This window comes from Carassius gibelio, chromosome A6 (assembly GCF_023724105.1).
Source record: "Carassius gibelio isolate Cgi1373 ecotype wild population from Czech Republic chromosome A6, carGib1.2-hapl.c, whole genome shotgun sequence".
NCBI lineage: Eukaryota > Metazoa > Chordata > Actinopteri > Cypriniformes > Cyprinidae > Carassius > Carassius gibelio.
This window is the reverse complement of record NC_068376.1, coordinates 30,289,938-30,311,326: the sequence shown is the minus strand read 5'-3', so window position 1 is coordinate 30,311,326 and position 21,389 is coordinate 30,289,938. Positions and strand designations below refer to the sequence as shown.

General features: G+C 33.7%; 1 long non-coding RNA gene across 1 annotated transcript; it reads left to right on the top strand.

Annotated features, from left to right (window-relative positions):
- The first annotated feature begins 7,840 nt into the window (after nt 1-7,840).
- LOC128016042 (uncharacterized) lies at nt 7,841-14,928 on the top strand. The gene is made up of 3 exons (XR_008184058.1): nt 7,841-7,962; nt 12,881-13,041; nt 14,133-14,928. It is a non-coding gene; the product is annotated as an uncharacterized LOC128016042 (long non-coding RNA).
- Nucleotides 14,929-21,389: the final 6,461 nt, after the last annotated feature.

Below are 21,389 nucleotides of genomic sequence, written 5' to 3'. Positions count from 1 at the left end.
TTATTAATACGCATTGCTAAGCATTAATTTGGACAAACGTAAAGGTCGATTTTCTCAGTATTTACATTTTTTTTTGCGCCCTCAGATTCCAGATTTTCAAATATTTGTATCTTGGCCAAATATTGTCAGATCCTAATATGTATATATTTATTTACTGAGAATTAAAAATATATAATTAGCTTCTTTAACACCTTAAAGTCAGATTATTATTATTATTATTTTTATTATTATTATTTAATTACATAATTTTGAAATGTGCTCAGAATTTGACAATCTCATAATTATGACAATATTTGATAATTGTAACTTTTATCTTATAATTTAGACTTTTTGTCATTTTCAACAATCTCATAATTATGAGTATTTCAGAGTTTCAGCTTTTTATTTCATAATTGACTATCATAATTTTAACTTTTTGTTTCATAATTTCAACATTTTATATCATGCTTTTTACAATTTCATATTCATGACAGTATTTTACATTTTTAACATGTAAATTTAGACTTTTTATATCAGAATTTTGTCAATCTCATAATTATGACTGATTTCATAATTTTGAGCTTTATCTCATAATTGCAACGTTTTATCTCATTATTTTTTTTCTTTTACAATTTTGACTTTTTCTCATAATTGTGACTTTTTATTTTCTATTTAATATTTATCAGGACTCTTGTCACGCAAAATAATAAGAAAACATCCAGCATCATGTGTCGAGTTTTCCATGAGTAAGCACAACTCATATTTACTAAAATCTATTGTAAACTCTGTATATGTTTTGTTCATTGCATATGTCATTTCCACGTTTCACTATTGTGTGCTGAAGGGATTGGTGCCTTTTTTGATCTGGTTTTATAACAATACAGTTACTCTTTATGAGAAACATTTGTAAATATTGAATCAAAAGCCAAAGCTGTACAACTCCCTGAACAATATCTTGTATCCACTATCTCTGAAAACACACAGTGCTACATGTGTTCTGCTGTTTATATGCTGTGAAATGCAATAAAATTGGTGTAGTTTAGACTGATGTCTGTTCCCAGCCGCACAACTAACCATTGATCACAACATGTCAGCGCTTTATATAAAAACAAATACACATGCACACTCTCACTTTCTCTCACGCAAGCATAAAGACAGACTTTTGCAGCTTTGTGCTTTGGGAGATTCAGAAAACATTTGCAGCACAGAAATTTAAACATCCAATAAGGCATATATATGTGTGTGTGTGTGTGTGTGTGTGTGTGTGTGTGTGTGTGTGACTCTGGAGCACAAAACCTTAAGTCTTAAAGTCATAAGTCTCCGGGGTATATTTGTAGCAATAGCCAAAGAACCATTGTATGGGTTAAAATGGTTTATTTTTCTTTTTACCAAAAATCATGAGGATATTAAGTAAAGATCATGTTCCATGAAGATTTTTAGTCAATTTCCTACAATAAATATATCAAAACTTCATTTTTGATTATTAATACGCATTGCTAAGCATTCATTTGGACAAACGTAAAGGTCGATTTTCTCAGTATTTAGATTTTAACACCTTAAAGTCAGATTATTATTATTATTATTATTTAATTACATAATTTTGAAATGTGCTTGTTTAAACAAAACATAATTGTATCAATATATTATTTAACAAAAATACACATTTACTATACTTTTAGAGAAATACATTTTTTGTTGTATGGGCCGAGTTGGAGCTCAGTTTGTGTGTGTGTGTGTGTGTGTGTGTGTGTGTGTGTATGTATTTCTCTGAAAGAAGCTCTGAATGTCTCTTTTCATCACAAACAAGTATGTGGTGAGTTCAGTGCAGCGTCCCTGTGGCGTCTCCTAATGATTGATGTTGGCAGCGGAGCAACTGCTTCATGCTACAGTCTCACAGGGCGATACTTCCACGCCTGGAAACAACTAGTACTTCTCTCTTCCACTTGTTTGAAAAGCTTGCAGGAATTTGTTTTTGAAACTCTTTGCTTGAAAAGTGTGCTGTGCAAGCTTTCTGTAAAAATGCCCCATGGATATTCTTTTATGGCTTTTATTGACATTGTTGGCCGATATTGTCAGTGCGTAATTGTTTTTATTCTGTACAAACTGTATATTCTATGGCCCTACACCAACCCTACACCTAACCCTAACCCTCACAGGAAACTTTGTGCATTTTTACTTTCTCAAAAAAACTCATTCTGTATGATTTATAAGTGTTTTGAAAAATGGGGACATGGGTTATGTCCTCATAAGTCACCCTCTCCTTGTAATACCTGTGTCATACCCATGTCATTATACAGAGTTGTGTCCTGATTTGACACAAAAACAAGAGCACACACACACACACACACACACACACACACACACACACACACACACACACACACACACACACACACACACACACACACACATATATCAGTAACAACAATATCAGCTGACAGCAATCTGTGGATACTAATATGTGTTTGTGTGTGTGTGTGTGTGTGAATGTAAATGTAAATGTAAATGCACTGACAATTTTGGCCAACAATGTCATAAAAACCAGAAAAGACTGACCTGAAAACATGGACAGAAGCCAATATATCACTTAAAATAACAGGAATTTGAGACAGAGACACAAAACTTAAATTGCATGTAGACTAACCTGGTTTTGGTCACTTTTGAGAATGTTCTGAGTTCTAGAAGTTCCAGCACAACGTGTTTTCATAATATAATGAGCTGTTTTATCTCAAAATATCAAAGAAATTGTGATATGAGCCCATAAAGTGGAAAATATTACTTGTAAGTTGTAGCACATTTAAGAATTTATGGCTTCTGAAGGCTGAATGTCTTTTGATCCTTTTAACTGATGATTCAATAAGCCAAATAAAACTATTATTTCTGAAAAGTTATGTAAAAAGACATGCAGAACAAAGTTCTTGGACAATTCTGAAGAATTCTTCAACTTTCTCAAGCACTAAAACATTGAACAAAACCTCCACATATGGCTCCAACCCAGAGTGAGTTTCCAAGTCCCAAAATACAGTGCTGGTCAAAAGTTTGGAATAATTTAAAAACAACAACAACAAAAAAACATTTGAAAGAAACCTCAACAGAATGATTTCTGACACTGAAGACTGGAGTAATGATGCTGAAAATACAGCTTTGATCCCAGAAATAAATTACATTTTACATTATCTTCACACAGAAATTTTATTTTAAATTGCAATAATTTTATTTTATTTTTTTAACATTTTTTAAATGTTTTTACAGCATTTGTATCAAATAAATGCAGCCTTACCGAGCAGAATCCACTTCTTTCAAAAACGTAAAATAAAAGCTTAATTAATCCAAACTTTTGACAGGTATAGTGTGTCACTTTTGTAACAAAATGTATATTTTGTTATATAGTATCTATTTTTGTTCATGCAATGTGACTTTAGCTGGACAGTTTTTATTGAATGGAAAAAACACAATAAAAAGTCCATGAAAGAAAGTACAGTTTTGGAATGACATTAATTATTTCATTTTTGTGAAAATGGCTTCTTTGTAGTCAGCTCTCTAGGATTCGGAACGGAGTAGCACCTCAAACCTCCTGAAATCCCAAACGGATTGGTAAAGGAGTAGTTTCTCCTCAAGAAAGCCGTTCTGCTCTCCACGCTCTCTGTCCAGCAAAGGTGGTAAATTGATTGGGACTCTGGTTTTATCGCCCGGCGTTTTTCTGGAGGGCTTTCGAAGGCTTCCTCCTTCAGGATCGGGGAGGGGAGAAAAGATAAGCCTGCGAAATCTGGCCTTTCTCCGTGCATAGGCTCTCTGCTCCTAGATAATTCCCCTCTGGAGACGCATTCAAAGCAACAGGACTTAGCCGGGCACACAGAGCGGCTACTCTGGGGGAAGCGTGTCTCACAAACGCTCTTACAGACGAATTGCTTAATCAGAGGTAAATTGCTGGGAGGATGTGGAGGCCTATAACAGGATTGGTTTGTTGAAGGGAGCACAAAGCGGGTCCTTCCTCCAAGATTAGAGCAGGAAATGTGACCTTCACACACCGAGACGAAGCTCTACAGTACTTCAAGACCAACACAGCACTGGCTAGCATTTACTTCTGCCATATTTGACAGACATGCTTTCTTTCGTCATTATGCAATGGAGAACAGCCTTGGAACTAAATGCAAATAATTAATTTTCAAACTATTTTTTTTAATAGACAAAACAAATATTATAAAAAGAAGGCATTTGAGAGATGCGTCCACGTGAACAAAAGAGTCATTTACTTTTATGCATTTTAGTTCAAGTACATTATTTGATTTTAATAGCTGTTTGTATTTGTTCAAATATGTGTTAATCAGAAAAGTAGTGTAGCATACTCACAAGTTTGAAATTATTAGGATATTTTATTTTATGTTTAATTTTAAACATTGGCAATAATAAGCACTAATATTAGTAATTGAACTTAAATAATAACTGAGCAGCAAATCAGCATTTTTGAAGGATCGTGTGACAGAATGTAATGATGCTGAAAATTCAGAGTAAATCAATTGCATTTTAACATATATTGCAATGAAAACTATTTCTTGAAATGCAAAAAATATATATTTTTTTTCTAATTAAATAAATTCAGCCTTGTTTGACATAATATAATTATTTCAAAAGCATCATATTCCAGAATTTTGACTGGTAAAGTATATATATATAAATACATCTGATATCACCAGCAAGAACTGTTTTGTAAATTAAAAAAAAAATAAATGAATAAAAATCACATTTGAAACTGAATTGTTCCAGTATTTTATGCTTCTTCTTCTTTCTAATTTATTTATTTTTTTTGTCTCAGTAGACTGCTTTGCATCCATGTTTAGTGCAATACAGTATTTAATGCATTAGATATTTCAGTGCAATACATTTTCTTCTACAGTAGCAGATAAACATTGATTTGGGCAAAATGGACAGGCCACAAAACTCTGACATAAACGATTAATATTCATTGAGACGCTATATCTAGAGATGATGGGAATTCAAATAAAACATTGTGTATTTCAATAATTCAGTAAATGCACACAGGCAACAAAACTAAAAGAATAACACTGCTTTAAAAAATGAGAAATATTTACTGAGATATGATGTGGATTCAAATAAGAATTTTTAGTAAGTGTATAGATAATTTTTTTATATTGCTTAAATCTGTGGATGAAATATACATGACTGTTATGTTTCAAGCTCATCGCGCTGTAGTTTATTTTCATAAGGCAGATATGTTTATAATATATAATGTATGATGTATAATATATGTGTACATTTCTCTTTCAGTCGTGCTGAGAGTAGCTCGTACCTCACAGAAGTGTTTGTCCTTCTCTTTTCACACTTTGACAGTCAGTTTCTCTAAGATATCTCTCTATTTGCATTTCATACAAAAAAAAAAAAACCCACTCTTCTCTGTTCTTCTCATTTGCAATCGCATTGTCTGACACATATCTGGAGTTTGTAGCTAGATTGTGAAACCCGAGTGAAAGAAGAAATAATTGAATATAATTTCAAAGGCTGAATGTTCGGCGTGTTCCTCGATCCACGAGCAGGTAGCAGATGGTGAGGTGAAAACCCGATCCTCTGACTTGTGGCTCTGGATGCGGTTTAGAGGAGACCAGAGGAAGATGAAGGCCACTTTGATGTCTCATTCAGACGTCCGTTTGATGTCACTCCGTTATCCAGGAGCAAAGATGGATCCGCTGGTAAGAATTTGCAAAAGCAGACAACTGATCTTTTGAAGAAGTGCAGCGTTAAAAGGCTTTGTGCCTGCCATATCATAATGGAGACATATTTTCACTTGTTCGCAAATTGGGCGTTTCTTCAACTTCTTCAGACATTTTTATATCCAAAGGATTTATATTTTATTAAAACTGACAGATTTTTTGATACATGAAGGACACATGAATCCATCTGGGAAACGTTTTTACTATCACTGCATCTTTTTTTTTTTTGCTATGATTTTTATGTATAGATTTTATTTTTTACTTTCCCCCTTCAGACGTTCAGTCTCATCAAATATTCATTATTGCATAAAAAAGAAGAAGAAGAAAAAGATGCTGTTGCTTGAAGCTTCTCTTCATAGAGATTAATGCATTCATGAGTGTTGACTTAAGACGTGTGGAAACGCTTAAGGCATGAACCTAATGATGAAATCCCACCTTAAAGAACAATGTAGACATTAAAAAAGCTCTAAAAGTACTTTTCTCACCACATTATTATATTAGTACATCAACTAACTGAAAATTATAAATGTTGACTTGGCAACTGTCATGTCTGTTTTTTTTTCATGTCTTTCATTTAGTTTTTTTGTGTCATATTTCCTGTTTGTCATGCATTTCCTTTTCCCTCATGCGATCCTGCTATTGGTTCCTTTGTTCTAAGTGTCTTGTTCTGATTGGTTGGTTGGTTTCAGTCCTGTCTCCTGTGTTTCCATTGGTTTATTGTCTTGATTATTTCAGGTGTTCCTTGTTTGTCATTATTCTCTTTGTGCATGTAGCCCTCATGTTTCATTATCCATCTTGTTTAGTTGTGTACCATCATTGGTGAGTTTGCCATGTCTTGCTAGATTTCTGTTTATTTTGTGTCTGTTCATGTTTGGCATTAAACTGCATTCGGGTTTATTTTTTAAAAATACGAGAGATCATACTAAATGCATGTTATTTTTTATTTAGTACTGTCCTGAGTAAGATATTGTACATAAAAGATATTTGCATATAGTCCACAAAACAAAAAACAAAACAAAAAATGCTGAAATTATTAAAATAACCCCACTCAAAAGTTTGGGAACCCTTGGTTCTTAATACTGTGTTCTGTTACCTGATGATCCTCGACTGTCTTTCTGTTTTGTGATGGTTGTGCATGAGTCCCTTGTTTGTTCTGAACAGTTAAACTGAGCAGCGTTCTTCAGAAAAATCTTTAAGCTCCTGCAGATTCTTCAGTTTTCCAGCATCTTTGCATATTTGAACCCTTTCCAGCAGTGACTGTATGATTTTGAGATACATCTTATCACACTGAGGTCAATTGAGGCACTCAAACACAACTATTAAAAAAAGGTTCAAACGTTCACTGATGCTCCAGAAGGTGTTGTGTTGTGGACTATATGCAAACATCTTTTATGTACAATATCTTACTCAGGACAGTACTAAATAAAAAATAACATGCATTTAGCATGATCTCTCTTATTTTGTTAAAATTATTCACATTTTCACAGATTCTCAAGGGGTTCCCAAACTCTTGCATGCAACTGTATAGTGATCTTGTTGCAAACAAAATGGTTATTTTACATTTTTAATTGCATTTTATGTAATGTGCCATCAAAAAAAAAAAAAAAAGTAGATACTATAAGCATATTTATTTGGCTTCTCATTTATGCACAAGTTGTATTTTTTTTTGCATGCATGCATCCAATCAAAACAGACCTGCAATCTATTTCTGAGAAGTTTTATGGTAAACAGGATCCAAGTTGTTTTAAAATCTAAAACTATATTATTAAAACGAAATGTACAGTGATATTTAATGATTGTTTGTTTGCATGTAGCAGTTTGTGTGGAGGGTAAATCCTAAGGTAAGAGAATGAGAGCGGAAGGACAGGCCTTGTTCTAAGTCTGACTCTCAAACTGAAATAAGACAAATGAGGAGAGGAGGCTGGAAATCATTGCAATTTATTTTCTCGGGTTTTCTTTCCACTTTTATTGGATGGCAGATCCAATTAATCCCAGGGGAGACAATACGAGAGAAGCTTCAGCCGACACAGGGATGAAGCTTGTTTTATCTCCGATCACGGCAAACTGAAACATTTGTCTCCTGAGCACTCGTCCTCTTCTCTGGTGTGAAACCGCCTCTCTTGTGTTCTTCTGCAGAGCCGGTTTCATCCCCGGTGACAGAATCTGCTTCGACAGACGAAGGCTTTTAAACACTGCTGAAAAATGTCTACACGGCAGGTGTTTGCTGTTTGCTTTCAATTCCCATCAGTCTCTTCAGGTAAGAGTCCTTCCTCCAGTCAGAGACGTCTGTAGATGCTCAAGACTAATGAATATGATGTGCAACTCAAACTGTTGAGAAGGGTGTTTTCAATATAAATAGAAAGCTGTTTTGTGCTTTCCTTGAAATCATAGCTGCTTTAGTTAAAATTGGATAACTTATTTTTCTGGGGTTGCCTCTTAATTACAAAGTACAGTCAAGGACATACCACTACGAAGCAATGCACCTAAAAGGAGTTTATTTGTAACTTATTTTATAACAATGCACCATTACTTTTAAATGGTTGTCAGTGAAGTTCTGCCCTCAGAATTTTGTGATTGAATACGTGTAGCATGCTACTTATTACTTTCATTGAAAAATACTTATTTTATCTAGACAGGGAAAATCAGTCCATTTCACTTTAAGTAAAATAAAAAAAGAAATCAGTCACTGATAAAACATTATATAATTTAATGTTTTGCAATATTTGTTTCATCACAATGCTCAGCTACTTCGAAATGGTCATCCATAAATAAAGATGCTTTTTGCTCTCAGATTTGTGTGTAGCATATATATATATATATATATATATATATATATATATATATATATATATATATATATATATATATATAGAAAAATCAGAAAACGACTTAATTTTTGTATGATAATATCTGCTAAACATTTGTTATGAAATTTTATGAGTGCCATAACATATAGATCACTTCTATAGATATGGAGTAAAAGCCTTTTTTAAATAATTTAATGAATTTTATACATATGACTATATTTTTAATACAGTACAATACATGTTAGATCAGAGGGTTTCTTTCTTTCTTTGATAACAGTCATGAAAGCCACTATGAAGAAGACCTTTTTTAAAAGACAGACATGAATGCAACATCAGTTGATTTCTTTGACTCTCACAATGTGAGATATTCCATCACTGTTATTCTGATGCTGATTGTGTGACAGGACTAGTAATAGGGCCTGAACCGCTCGCGGGTTAAAGAGCAGGCAAATTCTTTTTGCCAACCTTGAAAATGGAAAGGAAAGGCCATGTGTCTGTGGAGATTGTAGTGCTGCTGAGGTCCAGCTCTAAAGCCACAGCTTTATAAAGACAGGATGAGCACTTTCCACTGCTGAACGCCGCCTCCGCTCGCTCTGCCTGCTCATCCCAAGGCCAGGCAGTGCAGCCTCTGTATTTGGAGTGAGATCAGAACAAAACTCCCGCTGTTCAGAGAGAGCACGCCACGAAATATTGATGATTCGACAGCTTTAGATCAATGGGACAGAATCGGGTGTGAAGGGGATCGCTGGAGAGCCAGGCAAACTTAATCAAATAATTATTTTCAAAAAATTACTAGAATATCTGGTATCACTTTATATTAAGTGTCCCTAACACCTGTGTACTAGCATGGTAACTAGATGTGTACATAGTATGTAACCACAGTGTAGGTATGCATGGGTACATAGTGTCTACAGCTGTAACATGTGTAAATACACAACTCCACCACTAAACCACCCCATCTCCACCCCCCGGATCCCATTTCCAACACTAAACCTACCCATGTCCACCTCCTGGATCCCATTTGCACCCCCAAACCTCCCATTTCCAACACCTAAACCACCCCATCTCCACCCCCCAGATCCCATTTCCAACCATAAACCAACCCATCTCCAACCCCTGGATCCAATTTCCACCCCTAAACCAACCCATCTCCAACGCCTGGATCCAATTTCCACCCCTAAACCTACCCATCTCCAACCCCTGGATCCAATTTCCACCCCTAAACCAACCCATCTCCAACGCCTGGATCCAATTTCCGCCCCTAAACCAACCCATCTCCACTCCCCGGATCCCATTTCCAACCTTAAACCTACCCATCTCCACTCCACTGGATCCAATTTCCACCCCTAAACCTACCCATCTCCAACCCCTGGATCCAATTTCCAACCATAAACCAACCCATCTCCACCCCCCTGGATCCAATTTCCACCCCTAAACCTACCCATCTCCACCCCCCTGGATCCAATTTCCAACCCTAAACCTACCCATCTCCAACCCCTGGATCCAATTTCCACCCCTAAACCTACCCATCTCCACCCCCCTGGATCCAATTTCCAACCCTAAACCTACCCATCTCCAACCCCTGGATCCAATTTCCAACCCTAAACCTACCCATCTCCAACCCCTGGATCCCATTTCCACCCCTATACCTACCCATCTCCACACAGGTATTAGGGACACTTAATATAAAGCGGGTCCGCATTTCTTTACAGTATACACTTTTAATATCCTTGAAAAAAATGTATGTATGAAACTGGAATTATATCTTAAATTAATCTTTATTTTGTGTAAATTGACAAATCAATGCTTATTATCAATGCAATTAATTTAAATTAAACAAAAAACACTATGTTAGAAAATAGTTTTGTTATTATTTAGGGACTCATTTAGAGAGAAAACATTCAGAACAGCTTAGCAACGCCCTGGCAACATTGGAATTTTGGCAAGATTTTTGTTTAAAGTTTCAAAAAATGTCGCAAATTTATAATGTATGTATATGTATCATATCAATAAGGATGTAATGCATAGTCGTAATAAATAAAAATCTAATTGCCCCAGCTACGTTTTAAATAAATTGAAATCAATGTAGCTGATACGGGTGTGAAGGGGATCATTGGAGACCCAGGCAAACATAACTACTAATAATGCCTTGCAAAGAGTTATTTTCTTATTGAGTATTTTTCCAACAATTATATATTGAATTAAGTATGTTTTCTACATACATCGATGCTTTAGTGGATATAATAGTGATGAATGTGATTAAACTTTAAAAAAAAACATATGTCAGAAAAAACTTTATATTTTAAAAGATAGCTATTATTGTGAGTTGCTATTTAGAGAAAATGTCAAGCAACCACAAAGCAATGCATTTGATAATACCTAGAATAGCTTAGCAACAGCATGGCGACATTAGAATTGCCACGTTTTAATTAAAATGGGAGTGAAGGGGATTGCTGAAGTAAATAAATAAAATAAAACTCATATCTTGAGTATATCAGTAATGCCCAATAATGCTTCGCAAAAATAAAGTTTTTTTTTTTTCTTCAAAATGCATTGTTAAACATTCTTAAATTATATGTTAAATTAAGTTTATTCTAAACATAAATTGACCAAAATCTAGTAATGTTTGTTTAAATAACATATAACCATAATGAATACAATGAATTACAGTTGAAGAAAAATAAATAAAATAAAAAATAACATAAGAAAATCTTTATTGATCGAGTTATTAGGCCCAATTTCCTTCCTTCTGCAAGCACAAAATCATGCAAAAACTTATGTAATTTATTGCATATGTAAACCCTGTGTATTTTTTCCATGTTTCTGTCTGTAAATGCAGTAAAATGCATTTCCCTGCATATTTTGCTTGTCTCAGACTTGATTTGGCATGCTTCTCTAACCTGGGCCAGGCTAGGCTAAACTGAGTCTAGCCTTGGTCTCGGTGGATTGTTGTTGGAATCAGGAGGGTCTCACGGTAAACACACGGCTCTCAGCGTGTCCCGATGCTGTACTTTGAAGCTCTGCTGTGTGATCGCTGGCAGCACTACACACAGCAACCAGACAGGAGTTTATGCTAAATGTGTTTTCCAGTTTAAAATCACTTTGTAGAAGTTGCTGCTGCTGCTTCCCTTGAGTCTCTGCGATCGAGAGCAAATGCTAATGGAAAGTAAGTGATGCAGCAAGATGGTTATGCATTGTATAAATGTGGAAGCTACAAAAAGCATGTTTAAGAGACTTTTTATGTCTCTGATGGGTAAATTATTTTAGTTTATTAAATTAAGTGTACTGAAATGTATGTATTTATGTGTGTTTGTGTGTTTATATACAGTATACATGTATACATATAACTGGTGGATGGTGCACATGATCTAGTAGGTTTTCAACCTTTAGTTAGATAAATGTACCATGTTTTGTTTTATTTTATTACTATTTTTTATTATTATTATTTCTCTAGTAATCGAAAAAGGTTCTCATGCAATGAATTTTTGAACTTGCATAAGTTGGAGACCACTTTTCTAATGTGATACAAAAACCTATTTTTAGTCTTGTTAAAATGCATAAATGTAAGATATGTTTTGATGTGAATATTACATTACTTAAATGGTCACATCAAAATTATTTAATTTATGTGCTGAATTGTTGTGAATTTAAAACTTTCACTTATTATGTAAGAAAAAAAAATGATTTTTTTTTTCATTACTAAACATTTTTATGTTTGGCAATGTTTTTCGAAATTGTACTTCAATGCTAATTTTGTAACAATTTTGGTAAATTTTGGTAAATTTTATATATATATATATTATTTGTAAAATTTAAATATACAATTATAAAAATAAGAAATAATCAAGGCAAAAATATGTTTGAAAAAATTGCATCGCTATTATTTAGAGATATGCACGGGGGTCTTTGTGCATGACGTCCTGAGAAAGAAACAATTTTTGTCATCTACAGCGAGTTCAGATGGGTGCAATAATAGATTTGTATTAAAAAAAGGCCTTTAACCACAATGACTGCTCTATATCGACGGTATCAAACGGCTCTGAAATAAAACTCTTAATTGCTCCAGCATGTTTCCTACAAAACTACAGCATATTCACAGTGTCGGCAAACATTTCTCTGAACATCCAGGTATTTTCTGTTAAACCTAGAGAGTTTCAGACGTGCTCCTCAGGAGTCTGTGGTTGATCAGCAGCCCTAAATTGAAGAAAGGAAGCGTTTGCAGAGGGAAGAGTAAAGCTTAATTGAACCGTTTCACCTTGTGAAATGCACGCGGTTGGGATTGACAGCAGAAGGTCAGGGAGGTTGTGGAAAGTGGATGGAAAGATGAAATACTTTATTAAAACAGTTCCTCTGATTTTTCTATCCCAGGTGGCTTTCTGTTCTGAACTGCAGAACTGAATAGTGGAGAACTAAGGCCAGAAATGGATTCTGCACAAGTGCACAGTGTAGACGTCAATGCTTGGCCAAGGAATTACATTCTTAATGTGGGCTACAGTGGCGTTTCCTTCAAATATCTGTGCCATTAACCTGTAAGTAAACCGTATTATTATTTCTGTGGCTATGAATAATAAAAGTTTTAGCTTACCTAATGCATACTCTGTACATACTGCAAGCGACTCAAAAGAAACATGTATGGAGAATGCTAAAGGTTCAAACAGTGGTGTGCTACATTACGCCATCTTGTTATGTTTCATGTTTGTCCTTTAATTTTTAGGATATACTAAAAGAGTATATGAATATGATATTTTAATCATGAGTACACAAAATATGTACAGACTAAATTGTAGTCAACAATTACATACACACACACACACACACACACACACACACACACACACACGTAATACATGACACAGAAAGTCGAGACTCAAAGAAAGTTTCCCGCTTGTAATTACAACATTCCCACATGATTTGATGACATCATCACGTACTCTTCATGCATCACAGTTTGAAATTGTGCTTTGGATTAATAAGGAAATGGTTTAATTCCGGTCACTTTGGCAAAAAATAGAATATATGCTAGGTAGTCAGTGAAAAATAATAGAAAAAATAGAATAAATGTATATATTTACATGTCTACTGCACAAATATCATTATAAACACTGTCTCTTTCTTTATTTCTTGTATTATTTTTGTTTTTCTAGTCAGTATTTTGTTGTTTATTCTTTCAAACATTATTTTTTTTTTAGTTTGTAATTTTTTCATTCTTGTTTCTTTCATTTATTTCTTGGTTTTCACATTTTCTTCCTTTTTTTTCTTTTTTTTTGTTCTATTGTCCTTTCTTGCATTCTTAATTTGGTTGTTTTTCAGTTGGTTGTTTGTTATTGTTGTTTTTGTTTTGTTTTGTTTTTTTTTGTTTTGTTTGTATTTTCAATTAATTTTGTCTATTTATTTTTTCACAAATTGGTTTGTATTTTTTCTTTTATTCTTCATTTGAGTTTTTCTTGTTCTTCCCTCTGTGTCTCTCTCTGTCTCTGTCTCTCTCTCTCTCTCTCTCTCTCTCTCTCTCGGTCGGTCTCTCTCTCTCTCTCTCTCTCTCTCTCTCTCTCTCTCGGTCTCTCTCTCTCTCTCTCTCTCTCTCTCTCTCTCTCTCTCTCTCTCTCTCTCTCTCTCGGTGTAGATAAGGTATGTCTGATGGCCCGAGGGCCCGTCGGGTCCCTGTAGTGGCTGATAAAGGCTCTGTTGGGCTCCAGGCATCCAGAGATTTCACACTCCATACTTCCGTCACTCAGCACAGATTCCAGCACTATTCCCAGGTCCAGGCCGCACAGCGCCGGGGAAGCGAGAGATTACGGCCATGTGGGAATCCAAGCAAGATTATAGTTCATTTCCAGACAGGTGAAAATGTGCTTACGGTTAGAGAGAGACAGAAAACAAACGACTTCTTCAGCTCCTCTTGTCTGAAGCGGCTTCATTAGAGACGTAAGCCTTCATGAAATGCTAATTCACAGCGTCTCCCTTCAATTTGTTTCCTAGGATCAAGATCCTCTCTGAATATCTGGGGAGCCTGTTAATATTTGAGCAAACGGATGTGTTTGAATTACTTAAAGTCCACAAATCTGCCTGCTCGAGAAGATCTGATTGAAAATGTACTCGGTTTAATTTGGTTATGTTTGCAGGGAGCATTTGCTCAAGAGGAAAGCGCTGTGTGTAGCTCCGATTATGAATTCAAACGAAGTCGAGGGACAAACATTTCATTTTGCGTTCATCTCTGTTTAAAGTGGGTGTCAGGATCAACTCGTGTCACTTCATGACATCTCATGATTTTATTTTATTTTGTCGCTGACATTGGTAGTCCCTGAAGAAAGGTGCATTGTTTACTCTGCAACTCAAGCAGAATAACTTGATATTCTGTAGTAAATGTTTGTGGAAGTTTGCCTTTGGATTTCGGGGCATTGCTAAGGTAGTTTTTGAGTTTTGGTTATATACACATACACACACACTTCTGATCAATAGTATGAAATACTTAAGATTTTTCAATGTTTTTGAAAGAAGTCACCATGACTGTGTGATCAAAAAAATTAAATAAATAAAATACAAATTAAAAAAAAAACAGTAAAATCAATTTCTTGGCAGTAAGACATTTGAAACATTGCAAAATATGTCTGATTCAAATAAATAATGTTTTTGCGCTTTCTATTCATCAAAGAATCACAGTTAAAAAAAGAAAAGCAGTTTACCCAAAATTGATGATAATTGAATGATTTCTGAAGATTCATTTGATGCTGAAGACTGGAGTAACGATGCTGAAAATTCAGCTTTGCATCACAGGAATAAATTACATTTGAACAGATATTATGATAGAAAACTGTTATTTTAAACTGCAGTAATATTTCACAATATAACTGTTTTTACCTGATTTTTCAAATCAAATAAATGCAGAATTGGTCAAACATCTTACATCTTAATTATATGTATATTCAGTAATGGATAGTGACAAACTTTCTCTAAAAATATCTGCAAAAAAATATGCATGAAATATAATTGTACAGCAGTTAATGCAAAAATCTGCCATCATGCATCTGAACATAATAAACTACAATGCACGAGTGAGTAATAAAACAAAAGAGTGTTATTTTCATCTAACAAACTGAACCTGAGCTCAGCCGAGAAGATAGCTTCAGCTGAGAGTCAAGAGCCAGAGATCAAACTATTTTAACGCTTAGAAACACATCAGAAAGAAAGGGCAAAATGCCAAGGTCAGCTGACTTAATTTTTCAACTCTTATTGCAGTGAGAGAGGCCTGGTGCAAACGCTGTAGTCAGTATTGGATTCTGTTTTATACTTTTATATTGTCTCTCCTCTTAACAGAATGAATAATACACCAAAGTGCATGAGAAAACTCTTGTGAAACTCAAGTGCAATCTTCCATCCGCTGCCTGCACATCAACTCGGATGTCATCGGCTAAAATGGATGTGAAAATGGATGGTTGCAGTATCTGTGAAATGCTCTTCTTCCTTGTCATCCATGCAGATTGTTTGGTTTGTTCCTGTCAAAACTCTCAACCAAACCTGGAATTAAGAGTCGATCTTCTGAGCATCACTCGCAGCTCTGTTGTGGCTCTTGAGCATTTGCTTAAAAGCTGAAACAGAGGTTTTGATGAGTAAGACAGGGAGGTCAACTCACCAAGCACAAAATCTGAGTTGTGTGGCTTTCGGTGCAAGACAGTACACCGTAATAATGATTTTCTCAATGCATTTCTTTGTGATTGTGAATTTTACTAATTTCTGAGTGAAAACTGTTTCCACGTCATTCTCTTTGTAGTTTTGAGGCTATTTAACCCTTCTGTTCACTCATTTTTGACCATGTCTAGGTTTCTAAGAATATTTTACTTCACTGGTATGATACAAAACTTAAGCTCTTGGCACGTGCTATGTAAACACACACACACACACACACACACACACACGGATATGATTCTAAAAGATTAAATCATCATGTAAAAAAATGGGAATGGGAAGCGCCCAAACAAAATCTTTACTGAAAGCTCTGTTTCGGGATATCGACTTCAAATTTGGAATGCAACTTTTATGGCTTAAGATTATTTTTTTAAATACTGATTTAAAGTAAAACATGTTTGGGAAAATAAACATTTAAACAATCAAAGCACTTTTAAAAAGCTTTTTAATAAACAAAGAACTAACATGGCACAGGATCAACACCAGGAAACTAAGACAAGGCAAACACCGGGTGTATATACAAGGGTTAATAAGGGGGTGGGACCAATGAATCACTATGACAACAAACAAGATAGAAGGGGAAACAGGAAGTGAAAACAGAAAACAGAAACACTGGGGGCAAAAAACGTCCTGAAATACAAGACAGTGGAACGCAGACTGGGAATTGTGACAATTACAATACAGTACTCAAATAAAAGCACACAATCTGTTATTTTATGTATATACTATTTATCAATGTAACACTATTAATATTTTGAATAGACATTTTTTTAGATTTTCATTTTTTTAATTTTTTAGTATAATTTTGTTATGTGCTTAGGTCATTTTTTTATTATTATTATTATTTTTTTTACATATTTACATATTGAGTTTTCATTTTAATTTAAATTTAATTTGTAGTAAGCTTATGTACTTTTGTCATTTTATTCAAAAATTTTTTTTATATCTTCAGTTTTCATTTAAATTTTAGTTACATTTTTAGTAAATCTGTGCGCTTTTATTATTTTTTATTTTTATATTTTCTTATTTTATATTTTTCATTTAAATTGAAGTTAATTTTTCAAGTAATTTTGTCATGTGCTCTTGCCATTTTTATTAGTTATCCGTTAAAAGGGAATTTTTTAGGTTTTAATTATTTTTTAAATCAGTTTATAGTTATGGTTTGAGTTTTAGGTTTTATTTCCAGTTAGTAATTTTAGTTCTTCAGTTTATTTCAGTTGACAGTTCATTTTTTTCTTTCTTTCTTTCTTTCTTTCTTGCTTTCTTTCTTTTTCAAATATCATCAAATATTAATATTTTAATTTTAGATTTTATTTAAAAAGCAGCAAGGAAAATGTCATTTTGCATGATAATGAGCTCTTAGATGTACAGTTAATGGATATGTAATATATGTTTGTTCACTTAAGACCAACACAGCCTACACACATCTGATGACCCATTAGAACCGCCATGTGCTTTATAGACGATGCTAAATAATAATTATCAGTGTGCCAGAAGATCTTTCATAGTCTCACCCCAAGCACTTACACGCTGCATAATGAAATTCTGTTCAGTTTCTGTGCTCTATGTGGCCAAAAGCACCTGTGCACCTCTGACAGAAACAATCAGGCACCATTGAGAGTCTGCCGTCATAAAGCTCTCCACTGACAGAAATCTATAAAAGGTTTTAATGTCATGGGCCATGATTGCCACCACTTTCATCTCCATTTGGCCCAATCACAGTAGCACATGTGCCTGATGGACCTGACAGGCCGGGATAGTAAAAGACACACACACACACACACACACACACCAGCCCGCTGGTAATGGCTGCTCACTCTTAGATGGGTATTTCTTATCAATACTAATTGCATCGGAGTGACGGAGATACAGTAATTGTCCTGTTCTCTGACTCATCCTACATTTTCCGGCACAACAATGAGAACATGCTGCCAGGGGTTTCTTTTATGCAAATCTAAAGGCAAATCAATTGAACACTGCTTAGGTTGATTTCAGGGTTATCATGGTTAACAAAAACTATTAATATATATATATATATATATATATATATATATATATATATATATATATATATATATATATATATATATATATATATATTAGTAAATATGTTGATTGAAATAAAACTGAAATAAAACATTAATATTTGATGGAAAACTAAAGGTAAATTAGAGATTTTGCTTTGGCGACTAACTGAAATTTGTTTAATATGAAGCACTAAAATGCTGAACAATAAACTGGAAATGAGAAGAAAAAAAAACCTAAATAGTAATAAAAAAAAGAGAAATAAAAATGACAAAAGCATACAGAAAATTTATTATAATTTGTTTAGGTTTTTTTTTGCTATAAATGAATAAAATAAATATAAATAGTAATATACAAAAAAAAATTATGAAAAAAAGAAAAAAAGGTACAAGCAGACAAAAAAAAAAAGAAAACTAAAATTAAATTAAATTAAAGTAAAAAATATGTGAACATAAATAATAATATTAATAAAATTGATAATTTTTTAAAAAAAAATTGCAAAATGAAATTACTAAAACTAAAATGAAATAAAACTAATAACTTTATTAAAACTGAAAATAAAAATGCTAAAAAGCCAATTAAAAATATGAATAACTTTAATAGTACACACACACACACACACTCACACACACTAAAAGTGCCTATTAACAATATCAGCAAACATGATTAATATTTTACCTGAGAATTAGATATTTGTTTTAGTGAAACACACGTTGTTTTTTCTTTTTTTCTTTTGAGAAGATCTAAAATCTCAGTCAGGAATGTCAACTTACTGTACACATTTGATTTTTCTCACACAAAACACATCATGCAACTTCAGAAGACTTCAGAAGTCACGTGCACTACTTTTATGTAGCTTTCTTATCCTTTACATTACTAAATAGACCTCTCATGCTGATTTATGATCAAAGCGATGAATCAGCTGTCTGTGGAGAAATTATTCAGTTCTACAATGAAGCCATAAGAGACATGCATGGATTTAAATATCAATTCAAATATATGGCACTGAGACAGTAATATATCCCTCTTCATATTTCTCAAACACCAAGTTGTTTTTACAGCTGTTTTGCACATGCATCAAACCAGTTATTCTTTGCTTAGATGATAACTTGAATTACATCATTAAAAGAATGTTGATTAGTCAAAGCAACAACCTTCAACTTGTTTAATTGCTTTTTTGTTCTCGAAGCACATGCAATTCAAATGAAGCATTTACAGATCTGTGAAATTCATTTGGTGCATGATTTTCCCATCTATGCCAACTATGTGAGCATTTTAAATCGAAGTCTTACAGGTTTTTACTCTCAGAAGATGACAGCGGAGTATATATTATTGGTTTGTCAATAGTTTAAAAGCCCATCCATAGCAGCTGAGCGCATCTGAGGAATTCTTAATAGACCTTGGATTCGCCATTTGTCCTTATCAACTATTTCTGCTATTTCGTTATCACTTAAATTATGCATGTCCACAGACGCAATGGACAGCTCTAAAATGTGTTTTCTGTAAGTCCTGAAAAGTTCGAACTTGATTGTTTTCTTATAAGTTAGAGAGCACTTGTTGTGGTGTGAGCGACTAGTTAGTGTTTCATGCTTCAGAAAACTGCTTATAGCTTGTTAAATGGTCTGTAGCAGGTTCAGGTTGTAGTTCATAAGCTTAGGATTATATCGTCCAGCTTTTCCATCAGGGATGTTCAGTACAACATGGCAAATAGACAAGACTTCAGAAAGACATCATGCACTTATTAGTTGAACAACAACAAATTGTGCATAAAGAAACTTTTGCACATTCTGCTTTCACTCACACTTTGTATCATAAGCATCTAACTGATGGCCTGTCAGCCCTAAAATACAAAGATGGGTCATTAAGACAAAATGCAATTTAAATTGGAAGAAGATTTTTAATATTTTTTTAAATGCATTCATTTTGACAAATTCTGTGACTTAAGTAATCATTTTAATATTCAAATTTTTTTTTTTTTAATTCTTAATAATACCTTTTTGTGACTTTATGTGAACTGACTAATAGTGAATTCAGGTTTGCCACTTCTAGCACCTAGCTGCTGAAAATTCAACATTGCATCACAGGAATCAATTACATTTTAAAATATATTTAAATATAAAACAGTTATTTAAAACTCTAATAATATTTTACATTTTTTTTAATGCATTTTTGATCAAATAAATGTAGAATTCTTCAAAACATTTAAAATATTAGCCCTTTTTGTATTTTTTATTTCATTTGTACAACGGTATGTTTTCTGTGTTATTGTTCTCTAACTTTTTGTAGATCTCCAGACTATATATATATATAATAACCAAATCATAACTCTTTTAAACTACGTTTGTCCTTCTCCTAGTGGAATATAAATAAAAGATTTGACAGAATTTTAAATTCAATATTACATTTTGTCAAACTTACATTTTTAAAGCATTTGCCTCTGCTAAAAGCCCTCGATGTCAACAGCACCTGCTCTTTCTCAAAGAAAGAAAACATGTCTTTCACAGCACATGTCCATTAGAGAGATGTGCCACAGCTCAAGCACACAGTGAATAATTTAATTAATAAATAAAAACCCTTATTTTGTGAGTAGCTTATGAAAAGAGTTATAATTAGCAGCAGAAAATGACTCTTCAGTCATTGGGACCGACTATTAAGTCTCATTTCTGGGTCTGTTTCAGTGGTGCCCAAAATATTCGGACATTGACAGAATCTTTTTTGTTTTGTTTTTTAAAGGAAGTAATCAGAGATTCCAAATCTGAGATTTCTTTATTTATTTATTTATATTGTTCTTATATCTCTTCTGCTAACCAAAGCTGCATTTATTTAATCAAAATACAGTATTATTTAGAAATTTGATTAATATAGCCTATTTGTCTGGTAATATATTTTATAATGTAATTTAATAAACTGGTAGACTCATTAAATCGAATTTTATCTGCAATTTTTCCATAGACTTTATCAATTATATATATTTGAATAGAAACAATACACAAGATATTTTCTGATTCTTCCTCATGCATATAATTTTCCACCCTCTGTTGTTAACGTGGCACAATGCATTTGGCACAGGACGCTCTTGTCTCCTCTCTTCAGGAAGCAATGATGCCGCATCACCTCGGGACTCTTACTATTTTACAGCTCCAGTATTTGTCCTGCCGTCCACACGTGTGAT